At 40.5% G+C, this 16,434-nt stretch overlaps 1 long non-coding RNA gene across 1 annotated transcript in view; it reads right to left on the bottom strand.

Moving 5' to 3' along the window:
* Positions 1-242: 242 nt before the first annotated feature.
* LOC123521192 overlaps positions 243-16,434 on the bottom strand; it is a 19,806-nt gene continuing 3,614 nt past the window's right edge. Inside the window, exons 3-4 of the long non-coding RNA XR_006679663.1 lie at positions 14,048-14,114; positions 243-355 (exon numbers count right to left, since the gene is read on the bottom strand). This is a non-coding gene — a long non-coding RNA (uncharacterized LOC123521192). The remainder of the gene's footprint in view (positions 356-14,047; positions 14,115-16,434) is intronic.

Genomic DNA, 16,434 nt, shown 5'->3' with positions numbered 1-16,434 from the left:
TATATCCAACTTCTTTCCAACCAGAAATAGCTGAACTAACAGTAACATTTCTATGAAGCCATTTGTATATTTGGTAAAATAAGAAAGCAATAAAAAAAATGTTCATCTTCTTTAACACCTACTCATTTTTCCCACGAGCTCTAATCATAAATAGTTTTCATAGCATATCTACTGCTCGGGACTAAGCATATTCTTCTAATTTATATTAAAAATGCAACTAACTTTTTAATTACATACCATCATCATCTTTGCTTTCCAGTGGTACGCTCCAAGCTATTAAGTTTCTTGCTGTCCGGCCCTCCTCGGCAACTATTCTCCTTACTTTGTCATGACTGTTGGAGCGCTGGGATGAAGCCTGTGTACAGAAGAGAGGAGATCTCTTCAGTTATCTTCAGTCAGCACACATAAGCTATCTGTGGTAGTTACATAACCTGTTGCCAATTTGAGACTTAAGAGTGAAGGGGTGGAGTTTAGTCTGTCAATGAGGTCGCAGCTTGATGACCTCATTTGGAGGCGCTAAGGAGATAAACAGCTTGCTGGAGGTGGGACACAAGCTCACTCTCTGCGAAACATTACTGACAACGAGCAAAAAAGAGCTAAGCTGATGCAGCCAGAGCCCGGGAGCTGGAGGAGCCAGGTGAAGACCCCTGCCAGTGCTGAGATGCTTCTACTGCCACTGGATCCACAAGACTTTCCACCCACTGGCCTGTGATCTTCCTGCATTCGACATCATTGCATGTATTACGTGAGTCTGAAGAGGAATTTATAGATTGGTATTGGACATATGAATAATATCGGACTTATGGACGTGATCTAGACTGGGCTGGGATGTTTTCTCAATATTCGATTGTTCTTGTACATAAAGCTTTTTCTCATACACATATAAGTCTCCCTGAATTTGTTTCTCCCGTCAACCCAGACTACACACAATCTGCCAGGCAACTTCATTATATTTCAAATTTCTCTGGAAGAAAACAGCATGAACTTGAGATTCGGAAGAAGGATACACAAAGAGTAAATCACAGATCTTCCTTAGGCCTAAAAAGACGAAATTTGGCAACTTTAAAAATAAATTGTTGCAAACCCAGGGACAAGGGAACAATAAGAGATCTAAAATTGATGGCAAGGAGGGAATAGAATGCCTGATGGGGGTGTGATCAAGTGCCATGTAGCCAAGAGAAAGTACTGAGAGTAAAATGAAGGTTGAACATGACAGTGGGGCAGAAGGAAAGTAAAAAGAAATAAAGAACAAGGAGGCAAAAGACATTTATAGAGGTAAAAATATAGTCATGCACATATGTAAATACATTAATATATAACAATAGGGATATAAGTCTATATATAATATATAACAATATTAATATATTGTTATATGTTGATATAATATATAACAATAGGGATATAAATACATTTACATATATTTAAATGTTACATATTAATGTAGCAGACAGGGACTGGTCTCTACTCAAGTACTCCCACAATGCAAGAACACTTTGTTCTAATAACCTGGTATATTTTGTGATGCACACCTTCCTACCATAATCGCTTAAGTTAAAATGCATAAGCAAACATGGTGAAGAAAGTTGATGGTGCCCGGCTAATAAAAGATAAGCATTTGGAGTCTTAAAAACTTGAAGTTAAACAAGCAGCCATCTAGCAGAGAAGCAACAAAGCTCATATGGGAGAAACACACAACTCATGTGATCACGAGGTGTTGATGGGATCAAGTATCAGGCATCACAAGACCCAAACCAAACAATCATATTGATGTGAATGATGGGGGTTGGAGTGGAGTCCCATTAAAGCCCATCTGTAGACAATTGGATATCCCCTCACAGAAGGGTCACAAGGAAGGAACGAGTCAGCCAGGGTGCTGCATAGCACCAATGGCACACACAACATTCCTCTAGTACAGTGGTTCTCAACCTTCTTAATGCTGCAACCCTTTAATTCATGTTGTGGTGAACCCCCAACCATAAAATTAATTCCGTTGCTACTTCATAACTGTAATTTTGCTACTGTTAGGAATCGGGCGACCCCTGTGAAAGGGTCGTTCAACCCCCCAAAGGGGTCGCAACCCACAGGTTGAGAACCGCTGCTCCCCAGTAGTTCTTTAATGCTTCCTCTCATCCACTATCATGACCTCAGTTCTACCTTACAAACCCGGCTAGACCAGAGCATGTACACTGGTACAGATAGGAGCTCTCAACACACAGAATCCAGGACAGATAAACCCTCAGGAACAGTAATGGGAGTAGCGATACCATGGGGAGGGGGTGGGGGGAGACATGGGGAACCAACTACAATGATTGTTTATCCCCAGGGGGATAAACAACAGTAACGCAGCAAAGGGAGACAGCGGGCAATGTAAGATATGAAAATAATAATAATTTATCATTTATCAAGGGGTTCATGAGGGTAGGAGGGTGGGGGAGGGAGGGAAAAAAGAGGAGCTTATATCAAGGGCTCAAACAAAAAGAAAATATTTTGAAAATGATGATGGCAACATATATACAAATGTGCTTGTTACAACTGATGTATGGATTGTTATAAGGGCTGTAAGAGCCCCATTAAAATGATTTATTAAAATAAATATGAATAAATAGTTGCAAGAATAAATACAATCAAACTACTGTATGTAACCTATATATTACGTTATTCCTTATCTGTCCAAGCGCCACAATGCCTGAAAGCAACACTCCCTTACAGTCAGCCCCACCCAGGCCGTGGACCCATGGCAGCCAGGTCCAGTAACAAAGGAAATTGCCTCCCTGTGAATGCTACATGAAATGGTCTTTTTTTACGAGAACCACCACTTATCTGAAAAGGCATTCAACTGTGGGGATTAGAACAAACTATTGATAACACTGCAGAGAATGGGAATTCCAAAACATTCCATCTGGATGGGAGGGCGATTTGGCTGTACTAGCTCTCACTCCATCAGTCAAGGATATATGAGTAGCTGCCCTGCTAGAACCTCCAAAGACGTTCCCAAAACATTCCATCATGCGCATGTGAAACCTGTGCACCGACCAAGAGGCAGCAGTTCAAATAAAACAAGGGGATTCTGAATGGTTTTACATCGGGTAAAGTGTGCATAAGCGTCGTATCTTTTCATCATAACCATGCGGTCTGTATGCTGAGCAAATAATCTGAAAAGTTGGACTGTACAAAAAAAAAAAGAAGAATGCAGCATAAGGATTGAAGGAAGGATCATTAACAACCTGTGAAGTGTAGGTGACACAACCTCACTTGCTGACAACCAAGCAGATGGGAAGCACTTAGCGAAGATCAGAGACTACCACTGTCACTGTGGATTGCAACTCAATGGAAAGAAAGTACCACGGGCTACTTATAGGAGAACAAAGAAATCTGTCTTGGAAGTAATAGTCAGAATGCTCCTTGGTGAAACTTCGACTCACATGCCATTCATAAAATTCACTATCTCATGTACTATTCTCTACCTCAAGAACCCCCTAAAGCAATGAAATAAACAAATGAAAAGCCAAGCTATAATAAGAATATAGTCATGCTAGACCAGACAACTGCAAAGGTAATATTCTTTTTTTTGGTAATATTCTTTTCTATAAACATTTCAGTCTTACCATTAATATGACCTAGCAAATCAAATTTTGTACTTAAGTCTACTCTCTCTCAAACAAAAAGCCATCAGTTCAAGGATTTTCATATGCAAATCCATCAGAACTACTCATTCAATTACAACACCTGACTATAAGTCCATTTTTCAATTCAAAGCAGAGATGTTTTTCTGTACTATGCTAAAGGAACTCCTTTCCATTTAAAAAAGCCGTAATTGGAATAATTTTGAATAATCTGATTTTTTAAGGTCAGTAGTAATTCAGGCACAATGAAGTTTTAAACTACTAATTATCAAAAATGCAATAAACGAGTCTGAGAGCCTTCATACAAGTATAAATGTCTATTTCTAACAGTATTTCTATCTAGATTCTTTTCCTGCAGAATGAAACATTGCGCACATTTTTTTTCTCAAGTCACAGTGTGCCCCCTAGTGTTGTATGAAGATTTTACAGAGGTTTCTACTAAAGGTTTGAAAAAAAGGTGTAAACATCGAGACTTGAATGAAAGTTTTGTTTGTGTTTTGTTTTAAATAAAATTATTTTATTGGGGGCTCTTACAGCTCTTATAACAATCTACATATCAATTGTATCAAGCACATTTGTACATATGCTGCCATTGTTACTTTCAGAACATTTTCTTTCTACTTGAGTCCTTGGTAGTGTGTAATCTAAAAAAGCAAGGGTTCAGAATGTTCACCAAAGAGTCTGTGTATTTCTGAGACTTGCTCTGTAGGCTGATAAAAAGAAATTCTCAACTTAGCTATTTCCTAAGCTAACAAAAGAAAAATATAAAGAACTACTTTTGATAGCTAACCCTTCAGAAATAGTATCGAGAGTAATGATTCCTTGAGGGTACAGGAAGATGGGCAGGGGGAAGGAGGGAAGGAGGAACTGATAGTAATGATGACTGTATAACCCCACTGGAGGGGAATGAACAACAGATTTACAGGTGAATGGATACACTGGTTGATGTAAGATATGGCACACACACAAAAAAACCATAACACAATAACAACAATATATAATAAGTGTTCCTGGGTGTAGGAAGGGGATAAAGGGGTGCTGATATCAAGGAGTTCAAGAAGAAAATGTTTTGAAATTGATGGTGGCAGTAACTGTACAATTATGCTTGATCTAATGGAATTGTGAATTGTTACAATATCTGTAAGCGACCCAATAAAATTATTAAAATAAAAAGAAATATTTTTACCTTTGCTCATAATCTTAAAATAGTTATGAGAATCAGTAATTAAATATTTATGTCTACACTCCCATAATAAAAGTCTCCACTTTGAAAAGTTCTTCAAACGTCATCCAAATTGCTTTTCCATAAAATGAAATTTTCATATCATATTTTAAATGGTTTCTGTTTTCTGAATAATTCAGTAAGGAGTGTTTCTATGAATATTCCCACTACTAAAACTCTTGATACTATGCAGACAAGCTACCTAGTCAGTGAACACCAAGAACACATTAAAAGTTTTGGAACGCTAAAGATCAAAACACCACCCCACAGCCATGAAGTAGATTTCAACTCATTGAGACCCTATAAGCCAGAGCAGAAACTGCCCACAGGGTGTTCAAGGCTGTGATATTTATAGAAGCAGGCTGCCATATCATTCTCCCAAGAGCAACTGCTGGGTTTGAACTAACCACCTTAGCTCAACAGCCAAACACCCAACTACTACGACACCACGACTCTTCCAAGAATGACAGTACTTCCCATGTGCCAGATTAAGTAAAAAGCATTACTACAACATTTTAGAATCCTTTATGAAACAAAAATATAAAAATGTGAAGCTACTGTGACTTGGCATATCTTCCATCTATGTCCACGCACTTCTAAAGGCAGTGTTTCCATCTCTCTAACCCTTCCCCCAAGGAATGTTGTGCTCCTTGATTGACATCACATCTCAAAGGCAGTTTTGACATCTCTGAGGAATTCTAATAATATTCTTTTGAAATGTTCCTTACATTTAGGAAACAAAAAGAAATTGAAGGAGCAAGATCAAGTGGGCAAGGTAAGGTTTCCCAATGAAAGTCTCTCAGCCAGGCCCTGTTGCTTTCAGAGAAGCAGTTCGTTGTATTGTCATGACTGGGGAGAGGATGCCTTAGCACAAGTTCCCTGGTCTTTTTCTCACCAATGGAGTTTTCTTAAAAATTCTTCCTCCTGGTCTTCCTGTGTCCTATGAGAAAATCAATCAAAATTGTCCCTTTGGAATCCTAAACAAAGCCACCATAAACTTCTGAGCTGCCTTGATTTAACAGGCCCAGTTGATCCCTCGGAAGTCGTGTTTGCATCGGCCCTTTTTATTTTTCTGGAGGTACGCTAATGAAACTAAGAGAAGTCTATTATTGAGAGATCTTGTCTGTAGCCATCCACCAATCACAGAGACATGGTTAAGCACATTTTGTTTGGGGGGGTGGGGGGAATCTATGCATCTATGAATGGGACCCTAGTAGAAATCCTTTTTACTTATCCTCATATTTTTCCAGATCATGAAACTCACTTGAGAAACCATGTAACTGGCATAATTCCTCTAACATTACAGAAGAATGGGCTGGAAACCTATCCAATAACCTTTGCTAGCTTTGTCAGCTCTTACTGATAGGTCACACCTTTTTAAAGCCTTCGTGAAAGACATACATTTGGGGCTCTCTCTCATAGCAGCAAGGAGAGCTGTTGGCACAGTGGTTAAGTATTTGGCTGCTTGCCAAAAGGCCAGCAGTTAGAAGCCTCCTGTTGGCTCCCTGGGAAAAAAGAAGCTCCATAAAGATTTACAGCCTTGAAAATTGAGGGGTCAAGTCTACTGTCTCCTATAGGGTTGCTGTGAGTTAGAATTAACTTGATGGCTATATGTTTGAGGTTTCTTTGTTATAGCAATGTAGTCTATAACCTAAATAATACAGTCTTTTAACATGCTGTTTCCTAACTAGGACTTGAAAGCATACACTCACTACCACCCTGGTTCTAAGTCATCATCAGCGCAGGCTCAGGTCGCTGCTACAGCCTCCTGTGGCGCAGACTACCACACGTTTATTTCCTCCAGGCACACAGCTAGACAGTTCCCAGACTCTCTCGCAGATAGAGGGTCCTGTGGCTGAGTTCCGCCCAATAAAATATGGGTAAAAATTCACAGATGGCATCATCCTGTATATAGAAAAATCACAGATTCCAACAAAAAAGCCAACTGAGCTAAGAAATTAATTCAGCCCAGAATATAAACTCAACCAACAAAATTCATGTGGCTTTTTACATGCCAGCAATGCACACTTTGGGGAAGGAAAAAACACAAAGAATTCCATTTACAAAAGTAATCAAGGAGAACAAAACGCCTAGGAATAAAATATTTGTACACTGTAAATTATGAAACTTTGCTTCAAGAAAACCTAAATAAATGGAAATAAATTGTGTGTGCATGGACTGGGAAATATTATTTAAGATAGCAAACTATCCACAGCAATCTACAAAATCAACACAATTCTTATTGACATCACAACAACCTTTATGGAAAATGGAAATGCCAATCTTCCTATTTATATGGACTCCAAATGGTCAAAACAATTTTGAAAAGCATGGTAGGAGGCCCCAAACAGCAAAATGCACAATGAAGCTACAGTAAGAAAAAGTACGGTGCTGGTCTAAGAAGAGGCAGAGAACACAGGAATAAAATTGAGAATCCAGAAATAAGCCCACACATCTATGGTTGGCTGATTTTTTATAAGGAGCTCAAATCCATTCAATGGGAAAAGAATAAGCTTTTCAATAAATGATTCTGGGACCAATGGACCTCAACGAGCACAAGAATGGAGTTGAAGACCATACCTTCCACCATATACAAAAATTAACTCAAAATGTATGAACTAAACCATAAAACTCTTCGGAGACAGAACAGGGGCATTATTCTAGGACCTAATTTTTGACAGTGAATTCCTGGTCATGACATCAAAAGCATGAACAATAAAAGGCAAAAAAAGACTTCATCAAAATTAAAAACTTTTGTGCTTCAAAGGACTTTACTAAAGCTCGTGAGTGACAATCTAAGATGCAATTAATGTTCTCTCCCTGTCCAGAGGGGGAAAGATGGAAGGCACAACGAAACAATTAGTCCAATGAACTAATGAACCATGTAACATCAGTCTCCATGACGGTGACACCTGAAGAACTAGATGGTGCCCAGCTACCACTACCAACTGCCGGAAAAGGATCACATCTGAAGGTACTAGATAAAGTGGGATAAAAGTGTAGAGCAAAACTCAAAGTCGTGGGAAGAAAGACTTTGCTGGTTGGGGTAGACTGTTGAAACCCCCATGCCCGCAGCCCTTATCACCCTTTAGGTGGGGAACTGAACTTACCCTGATGGCTCAATTTTTAGCCAAACAATAGAAAGGTCTATAAGGGAAACAATAACACTAACTAGGCGTGTACATCCTAAAATAGTCAACCATTTGAGATCATAAGGCCAGTCTTTACTCAGGGGTAAAGTCCAGAAACATTAGAAAAAGAAAGAGGAATGGCCCTAAGAAACAGTTACACTGTGGGGATGGTAATGACATGAAACAAAAGGTGCAGAAAACTGATCTGGTTGCTCTATAAACCTTCACCAAATTTACAATAAAAGGGTTTTTTAATTAAAAAAAAAGCTTTACCCACAAAGTAAAGAGGAAATCTACAGAATGAACAAAGTATGTGATAAAGGCTTAATATCCAGAAAGAAGTAGGAAGGAAACAGTGAAGAGAATGGGCTAAATTGAAGGGGGAAAAAATACCAACATGGAAGATTGACTGAAATATAAGGGGCTCCAAAAAAATTCCATTTTCTTTTTTTTTTATTCCAATTTTTTACAAATGCTTTTAAATCCTTTCATATATTGTTTAAAAGACACTTCTTTAAAATGTAAGCTGTGTTAGCTACTGTTAAACATTTAAGGGGTCCTCAAAATTATAAATATACAGTTACCATATGATTCGCCCCCAGAACACATACAAACTCACTGTCATTGAGTCAACTTCAACTGCCCCCTGGGGTTCCCGAGACTGTCACTCTTTCCTGGAGTAGAAAGCCTCATCTTTCTTTTGCAGAGCAGCTGGTCATTTTGAACTGTTGACCTTGTGGGATTAGCTGCCTAATGCATAACCACTACACCACAAGGACTCTTCCTATACCAATTAAAGAACATGATTATGGGAAGAAAAAAAAGGCTAAAAATGAACAATCAAATTGTCTATTTCAAGAAGCTACAAAAAGTAGCATACTAAATCCAAAGAAATAGGAAACAAGAAAACAAAATCAATAAAATACAGAATGAACATATGATAGAGAAAAATCAATAAAACCAAAGATGGGTTATTTGTAAACACTAATAAAATGGAAGAAAAGCGGTCTGGGCAGCCCAATCAGCTAAGCCCTCAATGAGTAACTGAAATGCTGGTGGTTGGAAGCTACTCAGAGGCTCCATGGAAAAAAGCTTGGCTACCTGCTTTCATGGGTAACTCTGAAAATCCTGTGGAGCAAGACACTAACTCTCTGCACACAAGGTCACCAGGATTTGGAATCTACACAATGACAAGTGTTTTGGTTGATGGGGAGAAAACAGGAGAGACAAAAATAACCAATACAAAGAGGAAAAAAACAAGACATCGCTACTGGTTCTAGCAACTGACATTAAAAAGTTAACAGGATATCATAAATGATACTAGGTCAACAAACTTGCAAATTTAGATGAACTGGATGAATCCCTTGAAAGGCACAATTTACCAATTGCTATAGAAATAAACTAAAATCTGGTATCTACTAAAAGACACTGAATCCCACAGAAGAAAAGCCAGGCCCAATTGAGTCCCTAGAATTCTCCTACTTATGTAAGAATGTAAATTATATTAAACTCTTCTATAAAAATGGCTGACCGTTGATCAGTTCTTTTGGGTACTCTGTGTATTCCTTCCATTTTCTTTGAATGCTTCCCATGTCCCTCAACTTTTTGTCCATATCATCATGCTTTAGTAATGCAACTTAAAGTTAAGAATTTTCAGTTATTTTAGCTTAAGAGATACTTAAGCTAAAGGATCATGTCCTTCCTTCTTGGTTTGCCTAAATCCAAGTCTTTGCACATTTCATCATACTTTATCTTTCTTCTCAAGTCACCCTTTGAAATTTTGGTTCACTCTCTTACATCATTTCGACGTTCCCTTTACCTACTCTGCACTTAGGAGCAAGTTTCAGAGTCTGAATAGTGCTGCTGGTGAGGCATACTGAAAGGATGGACTGCCAGAGCAACAAACAAATCAGTCTTGGAAGAAATACAACCAGAAGGATTCTCAGAAGTGAGGATGGCAAGGCATTGGCTCATTTACTCTGAACATGTCAACAAGAAGGTCCAATTGCTGGATAAGGGCACCATGTCCGGGAAAACAGGTCAGCCAACCAAAGGAAATGCTCGATGAGATGGGCTGACCCAGTAGCCACCACAATGGATTCAAAACATGAAATACAGTGATCACATGAAGAAGGCAAAGGCCTGCATAGCACATTAAGTTTCATACATACACTCACTGAGTTGATCCCAATTCCACAAGGAAAAAAAAAATCACCAACCAAAGAGGATAAACCAGAAGGAGTCCATCCCAACTCGTTTTCTAGGGGTCTGAATATCAGAACTTATCAAAAACAATGCAAACAAGGAAAGTTATAGTTCAATCATTTTTAAGAATAGAGAGAGAAAAATCCGATCTGTTTTTGACCTACTTATTAGGTATATATCTTTCCATATCAAGTGCAGAAATATGTAAAAAGGATAAAACGTTACAACCAAGGCGACATTATTTCAGGAATGCAAAACTACATTAATATTTTCAAGACAATGAATGTAATTCACCAGTAACAGAATTATGGCAACAAACCAAAAAACTGTCTCAAAAGATGGGGGAGAGCGGGGTTCTAATAAAATTCCATACCCATCCATGATAAACATTATCAGAAAGCTATAGCAACTGTCCTATTTAATGGAGTAATATTGAAAGATAGCAGACCAGAATGTCTACTGTCACATTTCCATTCTACATTGTTCTGAAGGGCCTAGCCAGTTCAACAAGGTGAGATAAACATTAAGGCATGCAAAGTGCCTGGTACACCTACCTTATTAGCTCGTTACAACAGAATTACAAAAATGCTCACAGAATAATGAGGATCTAAGAGATGCAAAGGGGGCTGGATGAAGGGGGGCAAGGTGAGCATCAAAAAGATGACAGTAACAGATTACAAAACTACGTGGAGAAAAAATCCACGAGTCTATAGTTATATAAGAATAAACCCACTACCATTAAGTAGATTCCAACTCAGTGACCCTGTACAGGGTTTCTGAAGCTATATATCTTTAAAGAGGCAGATAGTCTTAACCCTGTCCTAAGGAGTGGCTGGTGGGTTTGAACCACCAACCTTGTGGTCAGCAGCCCAACACTTGCCTGATAGGAATGCAAAAAATGAGTGACTGCTGGATGTTTGCACAACCTCAAGGTATCACCCCATAAATTAATTATTAATTTCAAAACAAAACCTTAAAGCAGACAAATGTGACAAGGGGAAACAAAGCCCAAATTGAAGAGCATTCTTCAAAATAAATGCCAAATAGTCTGTCTTCAAAATGGCCATAGTCGAGAAAAACAAAGAAAGGTGGATTAAAGACCACAAAGACGTGACAACTATCAACTATCAAATGGACTGAGAGAAAAATGAGCTATAAATGAGCTATAAATTACTGAGATGACGACAAAACATGGATTTGGGAATAGGAGCGTATAAATGCCGATTTCCCTTGTTATGATCATTGTAACGTGGACCTCAAAAGCAATGAAAGTGAGACTTTGACTCACTCACTTTGGATATGTGGGTAGGAAAGATCACTCACTAATAAAGGACATCACAGCTGGGAAAGATGTGGGCCAACAAAAATGAGGGAAATCTTCAGTCAGCTATAGTGACAAAAGCCACAACAATGGGCTCATTGGCAACACATAGCAATAGTAACTGTGGTCACACAGAATGAATGCCCTTGTTCTGAAGAAAGACACACGAAAGTATTTAGGGGTGCAGGTGTTCCGTAGCTTCAAATGCTCCCAATGGTTCCAAGAAAAACTTAAATACCTGTGTGTGCTAGTGTATTTAAATGAGGGTAAGGCAAAAAATATTCCTGCTAGGGTTCTAATTCATAAGTGTTTAAACATAGCTCTGTGATCAGTGGGTGGCTGTAGACAAGGTCTCTCAGTAATACACTTCTGTTAGTCTCCTTAGGGTGGCTTTAAAAGAAAAACTGCCACCAAGTCAATTCAGACTCACTATAAATCTTTACAGGACTAGAAAGCCTTATCTTTCTCCCAAGGAGCAGCTGGTAGTTTTGAACTGCTGACCTTGCAGTTGGCAGCCCAATGCATAACCCACTATGCTTCCAGAGCTCCCTCAGAAAAAATAAAAAGTCCAGTCAAAAGGGGATCTGTCGTCCTGTATCTCACAGGTAGGACTTTAGAAAGTTCTACCTAGCAAAAACACTAAACCCCACAGATATTAGGTGCGAAGAGGTGATAAAGATAATCAAGTGAGGCTTTACAAACTCATCTGGATCCTGCTAGTTCACAGGCTCGCTGCTGGGAAGCCACCTGACAGCAACACCATGCTGGGAAACCAGAGCAGCTTTGGGTTCACGTTGATGTGCCACTGAGTCGGTTCGGATCACAACAGATCACAACGCTGCCTGCTCCTGCACCATCCTCACCATCGCTGTGCCGGAGCCCATCAGTGCAGCCACTCCGTCAGTCCACCTTGCTAAGGGCCTTCCTCTTTGTCACTGCCCCTCTCCTTTCCCAGACACTGTACTCGCCTGACAACAAATCAAAAGTATATAGGACACAAATCCACCATCCTTCCTTCCAAGGAGCACTCTGGTTGTCATTCTCCCAAGACAGATCTGTTTGTCCTTTTGGCAGTCCATAGTACCTTCAGCATTCTTGCTCATCAAGGATAATTCAAGTGTAGAGATTCTCCAGGGGTCTTCCTTATTCAGCGTCCAACTTTCACACGTGTTTGAGGCGATTGAAAATACCATGATTTGTGTCAGGTGCACCTTAATTCTTAAAGTAACATTCTTGCTTTTCAACACTTTAAAGAGCTCTTGTTTAACAGTGCCCCCCCCCAACCCCAATCACCCAAACATGTAAGGAGCCTGGGTTCCCCATATAACTGCATTCCCTCCTCCCCTTTAAATGGGGTGATTTAGGAAGAAATGTCCAACTTTCTGAAAAATTTAACCAAATTGCCCCCACCCCACCCCTGGACTCAGACTTGAGATCCAGCTCCTTTTAGAGCTGATGGGGCCCCCAGACAGAAACACAGGCAAGGGCACTGGCATAGATTAATAGCTTTATAATAATGTGGCATAAAAGAAACTGGCTTCCATTTGTACTCTTGCCCTTAATCCACACGTTAGCTTGAGCAGTGCCTGTTCACATTATTGTTGGGCTTCACAGCCAATGTTGCTGTGGTCCAGAAAGTACCTTGTATGTAATATTACATTTCTTTTAAGACGGTAACAAATAAAACCTGACAACTTAATAATAAAAAGACAAATACACCAATCACAAAACGAGCAAAGGGCTTGAATAGACATTTCACCAGAGGATTTTCAAATGGTCACTGAACACATGAACGTATGTTGTGTTAACAGCCATCAGATAAATGCAAATCAAAACCACAATGTGATCCCATTTCACTCCCAAGAGGATGGCTAAGGTGAAATAAACAAACAAGCAAACAAAATAATAAATGTCGGCAAGGCTGGGAAAAGTGGAACCCTTAATCAGAGCAGAGGAAAATGCAAACGAGGTACTACTGCGGAAAACGAAAACAAACTCACTGCCATTGAACTGATGCTGTCATAGCGACCCTACAGGGCAGGGCAGCACTGGCCCCTCAGTTTCCAAGGCTGTAGGAAAACAACTGCAGGCCTTGTGGATCGCAGCCATGGCGCCCCAGGGTTTCCCTATGGAAAACCAGTAAACACAAACCTGCCTTGAGCGTTGTATGCTCTTATAAGAAAGAAACATTTGCATGGAATCAAACTGACAACAGCAACTCCGAAGATGAGACCGAGGTCTTGGGGCGGTGGGGGTGGAGGGTGGAGGGCGGGCCATACAGTGCGTTTCTGTTCATAGGGAGGAACAACTCAGACAAGGAGGGTGAGAATGGTTGTACAACTGGAAAATGTCATCAGTGTCACTGAATGATACATGGAGAAGCTGTTGAACTGGCGTGTGTTTTCCTGGTGGACTCTCAGCAGTAGGAATAAAATACAAAAAATATTAAGTGAACACAGATATTAAAAAAGGAAGACAAGGCAGCAGGCCAAAAACCAAACCACACCTCAGGAAGAGTGTCTCCTCTAGGGGATGGGCCACTTACCATCATTCTAGATTTCCCTCCTTGGTCAAGCAGCTCATTTACCACAAGAACCCATCGGGTGTGCCTCCTATAGAAAAAAAACATTTTACATCACTATAAATTAAATCAAATTTATTCATAAAAATACCAGCCTTAAAGTTTTTTAACACATTATGCAACCACAACAAAAATGGATCTTCATACAGTGGCGCTTCTGGCTGCATCTCCAGAATGCCCACCCAGCGACTGGGTGGAGCCCTACAAATTGAGTGCCTTTCGTCCCTTCCTGCTGGGTCTGAGGAGAAGGTAGAACGAGATGCAGAAAGCATTACGATTCAGTTGTGAGGGACTGTTGCGGGACTGTCAACAAGGTTCATGGTAATTATTGTCATTGGGAACTCTAAGGAGAGCTTGGTCAATTTTGCCATGGGCTGGGTATAAAATGAGCCGTCTTAGAAGTAGAATAGAGGAGAGGATCTCACTATCATGTAGAAAGGAGAGCCAAGGGTGGATGGCATCTTTTGGACCCAATGTTCCCCACACACAGCACCCCTTCCAGCCAGGGTCAGAAGCTATGACAACGCAAAAGCACAGCAGCAGAGGCAGCACCAAAAAGAGCATGGCGGCGCTCAGAGACAAAAACCATCACAGAGTGAGAATGTGTCCTTCACAACACTATCAAAAACCGAACCTCTTTCAAAACCATGTGTGATTTGCTTAGCTCGTTTATATACCCAGGGACTCAAGTGGACAGTTTAAGAAGCCCTGCCCTTGTTTTAGAACTGACTTGATAGCAGAAGGTGATGGGAAAGGCAGGTGGAAATGAAAATTACTAAGTTAACTATAAATAAAGCACAGGGTTTGGGAGAGAGGTGCTGCCCAGAGAGAGGTGGGGTGACTTAAGAGCACATGCTCTGTGTTCAGAAGCAAAGCTGCAGTGAAGTCACACGTACAAGTACTGCCAGAAACACTGCAGATTCACTTTGTGTGTGAGAAACACTGCAGATTCACTTTGTGTGTGATTGTGAATTATTTTTCGGTCATTATATATTAAGAAATATTTTACTGTGGCCAAATTTTTCACCACCCCTACATTCGGTTATGTTACCCCGTATGTGGTGATGAAGCAGTTTAAGCAGCTTTGCCCCACTGGACAGAATAAGACTACTCCTAGGGTTTCTGAGGGTGTAAATCTTTACAGAAGTGAGACACTTACTGGTGGTGCTGGAGAATACTGAAAGTACCATGGACTGCCAAAACAACAATCTGTATTGGAAGAAGTAAGGCAAAGTGCTCCTTTGAGGCTGTGGGAGCAGACTGTCTTGAAGTGAGCTCTGGGAAAGGAATACGGGGCTTCCGAGTAACAGAGTGCATTTACAGGACAGTCTGAACCTCATTTCCTTCTTCAACCAGTACAGGACCACCACACTCCACGGTTTAGGCAAGGCCCGGGGGAAGGAGCTGACAGCTCAACCCAGGGAGCTGAGGCACGACATGATCTGACCTTCACCAAAGATAAGGTAGACACTTTCCCTCTCGTTCCTGGGAACCGCTGAAACATCTTCTCCTCCAGGCCTCAGACAAATTGGCTACACTATTATTGCGTCTATCTGCCTTCCAATACTTGTCAAGAGACCCTTTGTGGGGGACCTTGCCATGGAATGCAGGATCTGTGATAAGAGCTGCATAAAAGCCTGTCTCAAATGAAGAACCAGGCCTTGGAGTCTCTTCTCCTTGAGCCCCCTGCACCCCAACTGTGTATCATGTCTTTTGTCTCTATTCTGTTTTCTCAATTGCAACCATGCCCCTCTCCACCCTAGTTCGACTTGTGCACTGGCTCTCACAGGCAAGGATGGCAAGCTTCGTCTTACATACTTTGGACATATTGTCAGAAGAGACCAGTCCCTGGAGAGGGACATCATGTTTGGTAAAGTAGAGGGGCAGCGAAAAAGAGGAAGGCCCTCAACTAGATGGATGGACACAGTGACTGCATCAATGGGCTCAGGCATAGGAACAATTGTGCAGACGGTGCAGGACCGGGCAGTGTTTCATTCTGTTGTGCACAGATCACTATGGGTCGGAGCCTACAACAATGACAATTAATCTATACAGAGTTAGACTGACTCATCTTTCTCCTGTGGAGCAACCGTTGGGCTTGAACCACCGACCTTGTACTGCTAACCCCAGAGCTCCTTTTGAATATACTCAAACTCACTGTCATAGAGTCAATGCTGACTCACAACCACCCTATTGGAGTTATAGTTTATATTAAGTACCCAGGCTCTCCAAAAATAAAATTAAATGGAAGAGAAGTAGTACTAATTAGCCATGGCAAATAAATGTAAAACAGATACCAGAATAGTTCAGTATATCCTAACCCAGAGGCTTCATATTTTTCTACAAGCCAT

Source organism: Echinops telfairi, unplaced genomic scaffold (assembly GCF_000313985.2).
Source record: "Echinops telfairi isolate 266 unplaced genomic scaffold, ASM31398v2 ScPeMD7_7475;HRSCAF=8513, whole genome shotgun sequence".
Lineage (NCBI taxonomy): Eukaryota > Metazoa > Chordata > Mammalia > Afrosoricida > Tenrecidae > Echinops > Echinops telfairi.
Note: the sequence above shows the minus strand (reverse complement) of the source record. Positions and strands in the feature narration are given on the sequence as shown.